The sequence below is a fragment of the Pezoporus occidentalis genome, unplaced genomic scaffold (genome assembly GCF_034315485.1).
Source record: "Pezoporus occidentalis ecotype Australia unplaced genomic scaffold, CSIRO_AGI_Poc_V1 ctg226, whole genome shotgun sequence".
NCBI lineage: Eukaryota > Metazoa > Chordata > Aves > Psittaciformes > Psittacidae > Pezoporus > Pezoporus occidentalis.
This window is the reverse complement of record NW_026914138.1, coordinates 95,262-108,525: the sequence shown is the minus strand read 5'-3', so window position 1 is coordinate 108,525 and position 13,264 is coordinate 95,262. Positions and strand designations below refer to the sequence as shown.

The 13,264-nt window shown below is 47.3% G+C and overlaps 1 protein-coding gene across 5 annotated transcripts in view; it reads right to left on the bottom strand.

Moving 5' to 3' along the window:
• The window catches only part of AAK1 (AP2 associated kinase 1), a 74,686-nt gene that overhangs the window by 60,516 nt on the left and 906 nt on the right, over positions 1 to 13,264 (bottom strand). The window lies entirely within an intron of this gene.

The following is a 13,264-nucleotide window of genomic DNA, read 5'->3' as shown; positions in this document are numbered from 1 at the left end:
TGCCAAGTTTAAGGGACTACTTCAATCTAAAAGGCCCTGACCAGCATCTCTTAGGCTAAGCTAAGCTCTACATAGCAGGAATACAAACCACTGGTCTCTGCAGGGTAGAAAGCAGGGTCTCTGTGCAATACGGCAGGGGTTCTCTTTCAGCTCTAGGGCTCTAAAACACAAAGATAAAGTCCTTATAGTCCATGCAGGACTTATGGCTATGAAGGAAATGAGGCCACACAAACCAAAGTACCAGGTTTCCTTTCATGCACTGGGAAGCTCCCCATGCTCATTTCCAAGAGCTCTCAGTTACCATATTCACCTGTGGCTGTAGGAGCAAATCAGAGCTTCAGAAATGTGGGGAAAGCAGAGAGCACCTCGATAAAGCATAAAGCACACTCAGGATTTCAAGGCAGGAAACCTGAAGCAGGCACAAATAACAGGAGAATCAGCTGAAACCTGCATCTCCCCACATGAGATACTAAGCTGATGGAAAACTCAGCTAAGCAGGTATATTTGCCACAAGATCAGGAATTTAATAGTGATCCTATTTGAAAGGAGATTATAGCAGTGACACAACTGTAAAGAGTCAACAGAGCTCTGAGTTAAACTGAACTTACAGGAAATGCAGCTTCTCATTTGCTAAGTATTTCTAGTGATACTTTAACTAAAGAAACCAGACAAGGAACATGGGCATAGGCTGTGGGTCAAGGTGTGCAAGAACAGCATCCTCCTGGCCAGCACAAGCTCTTCAAGAACATGCAACATTGCTGAGCAGCAGCTCCATCGCATCACCCACAGCCTTCCCTCCTGCAGAACAAACACACACACAACTGCTTCCTCCCAGCAAAGGCTGCAGCTGCATGGGTTGCATCCTACTGCCAGAGGAAAGCAGTGTTAGGAAATCAAGGAATGGTTTGGGTTGGAAGGGACCTTAAAGCTCACCCAGCTCCAACCCCTGCCACGGGCAGGGACACCTTCCACTAGAGCAGCTTGCTCCAAGCCCCTGTGTCCAACCTGGCCTTGAACACTGCCAGGGATGGGGCAGCCACAGCTTCTCTGGGCACCCTGTGCCAGTGCCTCAGCACCCTCACAGTAAAGAACTTCTGCCTTATCTCCAATCTGAACTTCCCCTGTTTCAGTTTGAACCCTTCACCCCTTGTCCTATCCCTACAGTCCCTGATGAAGAGCCCCTCTCCAGCATCCAAAGGCAGGGTCTGCATTCACCTGGTTCACATCAACACCAGTTCAGAGCAGAACAGGTCACAAACTCACATTAATCCTCTGCTTCACACAGCCTGTGGCAGAGAGAATGCCACATGCAGCCCTACAGTTCCAGAGGTCTCCAGGTTTAGGTGTCAGGCTCCACACTCCTGCACCACTAACCATTATGAGCAACAAGAAACTTTCCACTCAGCTCACATTTGAGCTGGAAAGAATTGGGTCTTCATAAGGTAAATTTGCATGTCTGCAAGCAAATCACATGAGCAATTTGATTGTAGGAGCAATCTGGTTTCCAGGTTCTACTGGCTTAAAAGAAGCTTCATGCTGAGCAAGTTCCCTGCGCACGGAAAGCCCAGCATCCGTGGCAGCTTTGTGCTGGGTACCAAATGCATCTCAAATCACAACCAGTGTAGGGGGAAGAAGGGGAAGAATAAAAGGAAATAAAACCCAGACAGCTATAAAGATACCTCTGGAGTCATGTGCATCCCTTGACAACACTCCCAGAGGCAAAGCTCTGCATCCAATACTGCGAAACAGTGCAAGGTGTGCAGGCAAAGCCCTGCTCTTTAGGGCTCCCAGCTCCAGCCCTGCTTAAGCTCTAGTCTTTAAACGTAATAAAACATCCAGCATACGTGACAGAGCAAAGGAATTCTCCCCCAGGTAAAGCAAAGGCTCTCGTAGAGCTCGTGGGTCAGGTTCTCAGCATGAGTAAAGCAGGGACACTGATAGCCCTACAGATTTACCATAGCTGAGAATCCTAATGTGATTAGCCAATATTACCAACATAACTTAGCAACACTGCTGCAATATCTAGGCCATGACAAGAGAGATTTAGATTTAGAGGCTCCACCCTCTTCAGGGTGCTTTTCCAATAGGCAGGATGGCACAGTTAACATTAGTGGGGCCTAAACTGGGCGAAAGAACACGGCCAGAAACATCCCCCACCGCAGAACAGTGGCTCAGGCTTTACCCCTCCCAACTGGAGGAGAGCAGGACTGGTTGGCTGAGGATTACTGTGGGGTTTGGGGGTGAATATTTCATTTGTTGGCCATGATGCTCACAACCACAAACAGCCACTGAATCCCAGAGCCATTCCGGTTGGAAGGGCCCTCTGGATCACCCAGTGCAACCTCCTGCCAGTACAGGGGCACCCAGAAACGTGTCCATGACAGATTTGGGATGGCTCCAGAGAGGGAGACTCCACAACCCTTGGACAGCCTGTGCCAGGGCTCTGACACCCTCAATGTAAAGAAGTTCTTGCTCGTGTTGAGGTGACACTTGTTGTGTTTTAGTTTATGGCCATTGCTCCTTGTCCTGTCACTGGGCACCACTGGGAAGAGTCTGTCCCCATCCTCCTGGCACTCACCTTTGAGCTATTGATCTACATTGATGGGATCCCCTCATATTTATACAGTCCCAGGCATTTTGCCTGCATTGATAACATGGAGAAAGCTCAACTGCCTCTTCCTTCCTTCTGTGGGGTTTATATAGGTCTGGTTTAAAGCTGTTTCGCTTTATCTCTTTGCGTTTTCCAGGACCCTGTCTCATTACAGGTCTTTAAGAGCCACTCTCCTCCCCTAGATGATACTTCAACACCTAACAGCTTCCATGGAGAAAGTCAAAAAGGAAGCTATAAATTGTAATAGAGCAGAGAAATAAGGGGGGGCAAATAAATGAAATTAATCTCTGTCATGCAACAGCATATTAGAAGCCTAAAATCAATGAGCAAGACTCATCCTGTGCATTAACACTGCATTCCATTTTCAGAAGCTCTAGTTCAAGGGCAGCAATAGCTTGGTCACACTACTCCATCCTCCAAGCACACAGTCAGAACACAGCCTGAGCACCTTCATTTAGGGGGATTAAAGTCTCACAGTACTCGGGACAGCAAGATCATAGCAAACAGCAGCTCACTGAAGGCTGCGGAGCTGTACTGGCCTTCCCAGCAGGTTCAGATGTTCACGTGGGTAGGTTCGCCAGGCATGTGCTCTGCTTTACAGGCTTGTGCATCCACTCAAATTCCTCCCTGTCAGGCAGGCTTGGAAACCCAAAGCTGATAAAGCAGTGCTTTATTACTATGCAGCAAGATACACTGCCTCCAAGCAGATTATTTGGCAAAGCAGAGTGAGTCCCTCTCTCCTGTGACAATTTTAGTCCTTGAACTTCCACTGTAAGACTGGAAAAAAAGGAAGAGTAATTACTGGGTCATGAATAACTCACAGCTTCAAAAAATACCATTCGTTTAGTTATCAGTCAGCCCTCTCCAAAGCACATTTCAGCTGCCATTATTCCAAGCAGCTGCTAATAGCATCTGAGACCTTGTTCATCTCCAAGTGAAATCAGCAGTGCCATAAACATGCTACGGAGCATGACTGTTCTGAGTGAACATGACTGGAAGTGCAACGCCAGCAAGAAGCTGCAGCTGAAAAGCTTCAGTGGAAAGGCGAGGAAGGGTGAATCACACTGACAGGAGAGGAGAGAAAACACAGGACTAGCTGAGCAGAGAGCAGGGTGTAAGTGGAAGTGCAAAGGAGAAAGCAAGACTAAGGTGGCTGGGCTGGGACTGGTTTTAATGGGACTTGCTTGCAAAGGCCAGCCAGGGTGGGTTTATGGAGACCTCAAGTGCTACGGTAACAGCAAACTCCATTTGGGAAGCAGTTATGCAAGGATCCAAAGAGAGCTCATGGCAACAGCCAAGGAAGACATGAAGGAATTCTGATTACTATGGTAGCACTCAGACATCCCTGAGCAAAGCAGGATGGAAAACACAAGAGAAGCCCTAATACATACTTATGGTGTAGGCAAAGCTCAGGTTTGCAGGTGACATGATACTGTATGAGCTTCACTAGAGTGTACGTAGGCTTGTTTCAAACAAGGCTCTTCTGCTTAAACCCAGGTTTCAGCCTTTACAGGTCTCCCAGCTGCATACTTGAGCCACAGAAGTGACATCTCACTGACTAACAGGAAAACACACATTAAGGACTACATCACATTCCTCTAGAAGAGTATATGCTGATTGAAGCCTGAAGACAGCCATGAACTTTCCAGCTTCTCACAGCACAGAGACAACTATCCCACCAGGCAGCTCTCAGGGGATTCAGTAACACTGGGTACAGCCAGGAGCACGCAGCAGTCATCGTTCAGCACAGGGAAAAAGTAAAACTAAATAAATATTACAAGAAAATTAAGCCCTACATGAAACAGGCTTTGATTCTTTCCACATGTATGCAGGAGAGGAAGGAGAGAGATCATAGAATGGTTTGGATTAGAAGAGACCTTAAAGCTCATGCAGTTCCAACCCCCTGCCACGGGCAGGGACACCTTCCACTGGAGCAGCTTGCTCCAAGCCCCTGTGTCCAACCTGGCCTTGAACACTGCCAGGGATGGAGCAGCCGCAGCTTCTCTGGGCACCCTGTGCCAGCACCTCAGCACCCTCATAGTGAAGAGCTTCTGCCTTATATCCAATCTGAATGTCCCCCATTTCAGTTTGAACCCATCACCCCTTGTCCTATCGCTACAGTCCCTGATGAAGGGTCCCTCTCCAGGATCCTTGCAGGCCTCTTTCAGACGCTGGAAGCTGCTATGGATAGGCATATGCCTGTCTGTTCATTTGTCAGATGGAAAGGGCTGCGGGGATCCAGAACCTGCACTTTTGTGCCCAGTACTCACAAGCACCATAATTATCATGGATTTAATTCATCAGCTCAAATGAACTTCCAGAATTGCTGGAGAACCCCAACTGACGTACAGGATATTGATAGATGTATTTCGAGGCTGCTTGGTAGCAGAAAAAGTTTTGAAGGTAGAATTACCTGAAACTCCTGGCATTGGCTGCAACGGGGCTTCCCAGCTGGAAGTCTCAGCCTGGATGATGATTCAGTGGTAACTGGTGATGTATTTCTTCTTAATCTCTGTTCTCTATGCAGTAATGATTTGATGCATTGCTAACATTCTTTAGTACTCTACCTATATACCTATATCACTGATTTGCTTTAACGTACTTATTCACTATATAGAGATATTTACCTAGTTCACATCAGTGTGCTTGCTTAATAAACTGCATATTATACAGCTAGCATGTGGTCACTTTGTGGCGTACCCAGTCTGTCAGTACAACATGAATGCTGGGTGAGGAAGGACTTTGTGTGTCTCCTGGGGGCTGTGAATAACAGCAGCACTGTAGAAGATACCGTGTGCTAATGATCAGCTGTAAGAGTACAGCTGCTTGTGTCTTTCTGAATGTGTTTCCTAAGGCAGCAGCACAGGAGCACATGTTGGGGCCAAACACAAGCGTTGAGCCTCAGCAGTCACTGGCAAGAGCAGCCAGGCACCTCCCAGGAGCATGGGCATCTTTGGTCTGTGTTTGCATGGTGTGACACAGGGCCCTAGACCACGATAAAAGTTCCTCAGTACTATGGTGACATGAATATTAATGACACTGTGGTTAAAACACCAGACAAGGACCTATCTGCATTTAATACAAAGCTTCACCACCGCTTTCCTCCGTAGCCCTTATCAAATCACTGCATCTTCCTGGGCTTCAGTTTCTCAGTTGTGAAATATCTTGATAAGCCTTTATTCCACCATCTGTTTGTCTGCTCTGCAGAGAGGGGAAGGGAACAGCCATGGGCAGAACCACAGGTTGCACAGGACACATAGGACACAGGGGTCTTCATGTTCACTGAGAGCAGAGGCTGCACAACAGCTCAAACTACAACCAGTAATCGGGCGTAGAAACAAAAGGGTAAACTCATAGTCACTTATCTAAGTGCATCTTCTAACTCCAAAGCAACAGGTAAGGGCCAAAAGAAGGGCTCTGACTTTCAGCAGAGCTTTTCTTGCCAGTCTGACTCATGTCTGCAGTACCTCTTGCCTTTTCTCTCTACCATGCCCAATCCACACATCAGTGCTCTGGGATGCATTTCATTTCCTTGCAAACATAACCAGCACAAACAGAACATCTGAACCAGCATGATCTCACCAGCTGGTAACTGGGACTGGATTCTTGTGTCATCTTACATTCACTTACATTGTGAAAGGGCTGTAGTGAATACGCAGCCACCAAAGAGCTTAAGTTAGAACACATTCAACTTTGCAAGCAGCACTTGCTGAAATCCCCAGGGACCATTCAGTGCACACCAGCTACAGTCCACATCAGCTGCCCTCCAACACGGTCACGGGCATCCTGCTGACACTGCAAGGGGGAAATGAGGCATAGAGATGGTCCATGAGCATAGCAGGCACCTCTCAAGTGTGTAAGTTGCCTAACAGGGCATCTGCGGGACTCCAGTCAAAGCAACAGGATCCTACAAAGAGGAAACCCTTCCATCCCAATCACTGAGCCATCCTCATCTCTGCCTACCTCCTACCCTTACCCCATGCCTCTCCCCACAGAGACATGGCACTGCCTCTTCCCTCCAGCCAACGTTTCCTGCCTGTCAGTGCTCAATCCCAGAGGGGTGGTTATTCCTTGTTACCCACCTAATCTCTACACATCACCCTTATGCTGGCCTAACAAGAGATGCTACGATACCCAGGAGGAAAAGCAGGTATGTCAGCACACAGCACATGAACATACACACACACACAGATCCTTCTCTTAAAAGGATATTACTTTCTTTACGAATTTTACCCTATCTTTCACGCCACTAATCAGTTACATACCCCCTGGGATCACTGACCATCAGAGCAGAACCCAAGGGCCAAGAGCAGCCACAAACATCTCCTTGGGACCACGCTGCAGTTCTAAGGCAGGGATTTCCTATTGCTCCAGCTCACCCCTCCAAAGCAGCAACTCAACACTGGAGGGAAGGTCTTTATTTCTGAAGCACTTTCCAGTTAGAAGCAGTTAATGACAGGTAACTAGGGTATCACTGACTTAGCAGGTAGGTTGCACAGAGAAGGCACATAAAGCAACTGGTCTGTGCTACAGTGCTCCTCTCACATCAACACTGTTATTGGTGTTCATTTTAAACCACTTTGAATGTTGGACTTTGATATCACTCACTCTCACAACATCCAAATAGCTTCTATCTACATCCAGGACAGCAGTGAAGTCACAAACACAGGTGTACCCCATGAAACCAAGGGCTTCTCTTGCCTGCTACAGCACTTGGAAGAGAAAGAGCTGTTCAGGGAAAGCCCACACAAACCAGGCCACATCACGCTTCTCCTGGAGCATCCTGTACTTGGGAGACAAGCTCTGGGTTTATTTTACTGCTGCCATTAGAGCTGTGCAGCAAAAACACACGTCAACCTTGCAAGCATCATTCAGGTTACAGAAGTAAAGGAGAGACATGCTATCATCTGGTAACAGATGTGCACTTAAACAACTTCAGAAGACCAAGCATTCTACTATTACACCCTTGAGAACAGCATGCCAGATTGCTTTTTAAGTTCACACAGGCACATTTTGGGGTCAGTCCCCTATTACAGCCCTACCAACACCAAATAAGAAGTAAGACCAGCATATTCCTACCACTGAATGAAAAAAGATCAGATCTACCTGTCATCATCGCAGCTTCCAGCTCAGCTCTGGGGTAGATGTATATGCATGCAAAGTCTGGCTTGGGGAACTCAGCTGCTGATGGCTTCTTGTATTTTTAATCTATGAGATCACCCATCCCTGGTACACGATTTGTTTCTGCAAGATCATGAAGCAAACCAGATGCTATGAGCATCTTGTTCCTAAAGATGTCTTTAATGCACTCTTGTGACACAGGGCCCAAGGTCCTGGTGTCAGCATAGGTTGTGCCACCCAGCAAGTGTAGATGTATGCCCAAATCACACGTATGCCAAGAGCAACCCCACTGAAAACACAGAGGCAACACTGGAGAGAGAACACCAACTGCAATTAAAGCACTCAAGCTGGAAGGCCAGAGATCAATTCTGCACTTGGCCACACATACTCTTCACCTTCATATCTCAGTATATTATTTCCCAGCAGCCCTAAAAGGAACAGAAGGACATTTCCACCGACTGTGCCAGGGCTCAGATACTCTGGCAACAGGGTAGTGAGAGCTCCTCACATTAGAGGAGCTGCAGCAGCTCTCCTCTGCTTTCATTCTATGGCATCATACTGAGGCACCTTCACTTTGTTTAGTGGCACCTCCTACAAAAGGAGAAAAGGAAATGCTAAAGCCCACAAATGAGAAAGAATTATCCTGCAACTGTGTTTCACTTAAGCCTTTCCAAACCTTTTCCTTGCGCTTGTAAACCTCTGTCCGTATCGCTCCTACATTCAGGAAAGTACAACAGCCAGTACCTGGTTTAAGGAGGTGTTATTCCAGTATGGTATCCAGAGGGTATCCTGTGCTTCCCTTCATCCTTTCCTGGAAACAACTGGTTTGGTTACCTCTTGTTACCAAAAGAGAACTCCTCCATAAACTCAGTTTGCTTATGGCATGTTTTTCCTCAGAGAGTTCCCATCTCCTTCCACATGTGAAACACGAGTAAACACTTACTTAGTACAAAGAAAGGTAAATTGGTTGCGACTTCTCAGAGCAGCAGTGAGTCCTGCGGCTGCTGTTCCAACAAGCACAGCCTCAGTCTGTCCAAATCACTATTTGCACTGGGAAAAGCCACCTTCCAAGGAAGCAGCTTCCAGCTGCAATGCGAGTGTGCAGCACCTAGTCAGTCCTGCCCTTATTAGCCATGATTAATGCAGGTGGGTGAACTTGGAAAGCAGCAAGTGCTAACCCCAAAGTGGATTCCAGCTTGTCTTCAGCACATTTATAACTTACCACCTGCTCTCTGCAACTGCTGACAAGCTCCTGCGCAAAGGGGAGAAGGGCCACAACACAATGAGAACATGCACTGCCATGAGGTTTTCCTTAGATCCAAAGTGTCACTGCGGCAGTTGCAACCAGAGGTAACCTGTTCATGCATCACCACTAGGACGCTCTGCAAGACCAGTGTTGGAGAGTTAAACCCTGTCGTCTCCCCAGTCAGAATCCTAAACCTAAGCTTTTTTACACTAAGGAACTGGCAACTTCCTAAGGCTGCTGCAGGACTGCTTGAATCAGGAACTATTTTGTTTTAACATGGAAAGCTCCTTCCTGGGAGAACAACTGCAGAAGTCTCATCTCCCCATGACTGCAGAGGGCAATCCCTGCCATTAAATATACTGATGAAGTATATTTAAGTATACCTAAAGAGAAACGAGCCACCCCCATGTACAATCCCAGACCCATTTTCTGACATGTTGCATAAAGCTTAGAAGGGAGGCTAGATGATACGAGTCTCTACACTATACAACTTCTTACACAGTTAAATCCATTAACACCTTCCTTTCCTTCCTGGCTACATCCAGGGACACGGCACATGCTCTAACCCAGCAAAATCTGTGCTGCTAAAGGCACCAAAGCGCATGGGGCACCTCAACATTTAACTCACTGGGGATCCTTCACCAGTTTGCCTGGCTTGTACACTCAAGAAACCAGACTACCACACCACAGAGGAGCCAGTATCCTACCCAGCAGTGAAGAGCACACATGCCCTGCCTCACAAGGTACGCAGGAAAAGCTAAATTAAAAGAATCCCACATCCCATTCCAAGAGGAGAAATAGTTTAATTCCTAACCCAAATGGCACTGGCCAGCTGCTTAGCAGCTGGTACTTGGCAGAAGCCAGAAGTGACAAAATGAACTTCAAAGTGATGCCTTCAACCCAACCACACTGGAACTGGGGTGAGCCCTCTGCAATTAAGCCCAACCACACATTCAGGCAGCCCAGGGGACCACCTTCCCCCTTCAGTACAGGTTGTGCATGACCAGGCTCTTGATGACACCTCCCCACAGAGCCCATCCTTTCAGCACAGAGTAAAACATACAGCTGCCAAATTGAAGCTGATTTTTACACTGGTTTCTAAGGCCCACTATTGAACGCTTTGAAGTGGACATTAGCCAGCAGCACACACAAGGCATGTATCTGAAACACATTCTGACAGTTACTAAACTGAATCCCCTAACTTATATATTTTAAGGGGAAAAGACTACAAGTAGCACATTCAGAAGGATACTACTAAGGGAAAAAGTGACTTTTCACAGAGCTGAAGAAACAGCCTGCATCTTTTGCTGGGAATACACCATGACTAACAAAATCCCAGCTCAAACACGCACCCCATCAATGCTTTTGTACCTTGGAGCAATTCAGCACTCTCACCTTATTGCAAGTACAGAGGGTAACACAAAGCATGTATCCCAAAAACTGGATATTGGGGCAATCCCATTGGATTGAGGCATCCAATCGGATCACACTGGTTGGGTTTCTTTTCACAAATGAAACAGTAAGATCGCAGCCTGACTCTCCTCCACACTCAAATACCTCCTGGGCATTCACCTCAGCTCCCTGAAGCACCAGGCACCTTCCAAATGGGAACTCGAGCACCCTTAGAGTTCCAGTATGGATGATGCCACTGCCTTTAACCCTGACCTTGCAAAACTCCAAGGCCAGCAGTGCTGGCTTCCCACAGCACGTAATCCTCATGCACACTTTGAGGGGAATTTCTCCAGGGTTCTGCTATTATATGGATCAGAGCAAGACATCTACAAAGCCTCAACTAAGACTCATTTACTGCAATATACTTGTAAAAAGGCACTGATTCATCAGTATAACATCACCACAGACAACCAACCATTCAAGTTCCTGATGTATTATTCCCATCCACTTCCTCCCTGCCCAGGAAAGCAAGTATCCAGACAACTATTTTTAAGGGGGTGTGGAGCTGTACCTAACCGCAGCAGATATTTTGGGGGATCACGTGGAGACATTTGCCATCTGGCTCTGTGACTGCATCAAGAGCTCCCATCCTGGGCCAGGGAACGCTCATCCTCAGCAGGGTTGCTCAGCAGAATTGAGAGGGACCAGTCGCAGCTTGACTGAGAGATGTAAATCCCAACACTTTAACTCCAAAAGCTCTGGTTCAAGCAGTTCCTTGGGCCTGCAACTCAAATCTCCCCCACAGTATCCATCATTTCAGTCTCTTTTACATCTCATTTCTTTTCTAGGCTCACATGATTTGGTGGTCCTGGGGTAACAGTTGGATTCGGTGATCTTAAAGGTCTTTTCCAACCTAGTTGATTCTATGCTGCAGCAAAACACAGGCCTCTTCTCTCCCTTCTAAAGCAACAGAGAAGACAGATGTCTCTTTCCCAGACAGGATATTCCTCCTCCACCAAAGTGCTTCCCAGGAGACTTTTCCTTTTAGCAGAAATAGCCAAGACTTCACAAGTTGCCTTTTTAACACTGCTGAAGCACCAAAATTCACTGCAGACACAAGGAAGCTTTCCAGCCAAGGACTGGGACATCAGTAACCAGGGACCAGGTTGCCTGAGAACCCCTCAGGTCTCCAGCTGAGTCAGTGGAAAAATGCTGTTTACCAGCACCTGGGGAGCACACAGAGCTACACCCAAAGACCAGAAGCGTGCAAAGCTGCTTTTGACCCACGCTGCCTCCCCAGATGACCTACCTTTTGACAAAGGAAATGGTATTTCACCCCTCTGTTCCCATCAACCTGCAAACCTACAAGCCACCTTGTTCCTGTCCCCTTGGAGACTTCATTCAGCGCACAGAATGCTTTTGGACTGCCCACACCAGGAGTCCAAGTGTGAGGAAAACACCTGCATAGCACATTTCAGCAAGAGAACTTCTTTTGCCTTGTAATGCAGCCAGGAAGAGAACACAGCACCCTTTTTACAGGCCTGTCGCTCCTCGCTTGGCTTGTGCGTGCAGATGTAATAGTTGTAACCCACCCTAAGCCATGCTTCATCCCAAAGGCTGGCCAAGAAAGCAGGAATCATAAGGAAAAGCCCTCAACAAGCAGCAGCTCCTCTGGGACAGCAAGGTATAGAGGGGAAGCACGTCTCCTGTGCAACCTGTGCTTTTGCAGCTGTAGCTTAGGGCTGTGGAGCAGAGAGCCCAGTGACACACGGGCTTGCTTCCCAGTGCTGTCAGCACCAAGGCAGAACCTGCCAGCACATTATTCATCAGCAAAGAAAGCCTCTGGTTCCCCATGTTACCAGGATGAGGCCAACGTGAGTTAAAGAAGACTGTGACAGCTTCTCAGGTTGAGCTCGTGTAGTTCTTAAGCCTCTAAGGCCTTGGAAATATCAGCCAAGGCAAACCTATATTGCAAATTTCAAGTCAAGATGGAAAAGATCACAATAGTTACTAGCTGGAGGCCTGGTGTTGGGGCTCCTCTCAGCTCAGCACGCAGAACATGTCAGAAACCATGCCTGGAAGATGGTCACAGCTCTATTTTCTTCTGCACTGTGGTGGCTCGTTACAAACCTGAAGGCACACAGCGTACACAGAGTCCCTTTCCCATTTTAGGGCTTTTTCTCTGCAGAAGCCTACACAGGTCCTCCCACTCCGCTCTCACAAGCAGCTACCCCCTCCCTCACACTTACACCAGCAAAACATAACACTGTTTTGACTGGAATTGCAAAGGAGATGGACCAGGAGGTGGCCAACATCTCTCTGAAGGTCAAGGCTAAGGTTAGCAGCCAAATTCATGCAGAAGGTTCCTTATACCCCAAGCAGATGAAATGGGAAATGATAGTTACAGCAGCAGTGCTGGCTGCAGTTTAAAAGATACCACCACCAGCTTGCTGCACTGCAAGGACTGGACACGCAAAGAGTTTTATAAGCCCTATTGCTCATTTTTAGTCCTTTAATTGCTTGATTTTGACACCTCCTCCAAAAAAAGCCCAAATACACCCCAAAACCCCCCAGACAATTGGGATTACTGCAGAACCCCACACAAATGGAATCCCTCAGCCCAAATCACGGGCAGCTCTACTCAGCCTACCTACATGCATGACATTATCTACAAGGAATTTACTCCAGTGCTTTATTCCTCTCTGCTCACGGCAGGAAAGGAGGCTGAAGAAAGTTAGAATGAAGGCCACTGCTTGCGTTATTTTACAGCAGTGAAACATTTGCCATTTGATTTGGTGTAGGGAAGGTGGGAAAGAACTTCTGAAATCCCCTCAGTTTCTAAAGCACTTTAAATAAACGCCAGCAAACCCACACTGGGTTTCCATATGGGAAGC